The sequence below is a fragment of the Phalaenopsis equestris genome, unplaced genomic scaffold (assembly GCF_001263595.1).
Source record: "Phalaenopsis equestris unplaced genomic scaffold, ASM126359v1 Scaffold001007, whole genome shotgun sequence".
Lineage (NCBI taxonomy): Eukaryota > Viridiplantae > Streptophyta > Magnoliopsida > Asparagales > Orchidaceae > Phalaenopsis > Phalaenopsis equestris.
This window is the reverse complement of record NW_018165446.1, coordinates 54,753-55,537: the sequence shown is the minus strand read 5'-3', so window position 1 is coordinate 55,537 and position 785 is coordinate 54,753.

The window sequence follows — 785 nt, the reverse complement described above, 5'->3', positions numbered from 1 at the left end:
TATATATATATATATATATATGTGAATGAGTCTTCTATTACCCAAAGTTATTAGATGAAATAAAATCAATCTATTAATTTTATTTTCAAAAAATGAATTTGATTGGGCCAAATCTAAATATGTCAATGCTCGACTCAAGCTCGAACGAAAAAGATTGCGAGAATATTTGTTTAGACCCTGCCTTTGATGTAATGGTCGAGAATGCAATTGCTCACTCTGAGATCGCAGGTTCGAATGACAATTATTATTATCTCTTAAATCAAATTACTGATTATATTTATTAATCATCTACGCAGATCAATCGGAATAATATTTTATTTTTAAGAATTATTTAAAATTGTATTTTGCAATTAGGCAGTATGTAGGTGTACGTAAAAGGTTCGCTGTTGTAGTAATCGCATCACCTGTGTCCGTTAGATCTTCTCACGTGAATGGCAACATGTACGTTAATCTCAGCCGTTGATACCTGCCTGAATTGATGGTTATCGATCTTCTACGTACGGTACGATCACAAGCGTCTTCGAGGCGAATCGGAAACAACAGCTCGGATTGGCCGAATCGGCTTGAGATTCCGTAGGGCTTTCATCGCTCAACAAACTAATTTCCATTATAATATTGTGATAACGAGAATTAGGAGAGTAATGTTATGCCCGGACGATTCGGTTTCAGAAATATTATAAGCTCGACGATTTTTTAAATAGGAATCATTTTTTGTAAATATTTTATGACGTGAATTATAAAAATATTAAAACTAATTGAAATAACTTGAAAAATTATATATATAT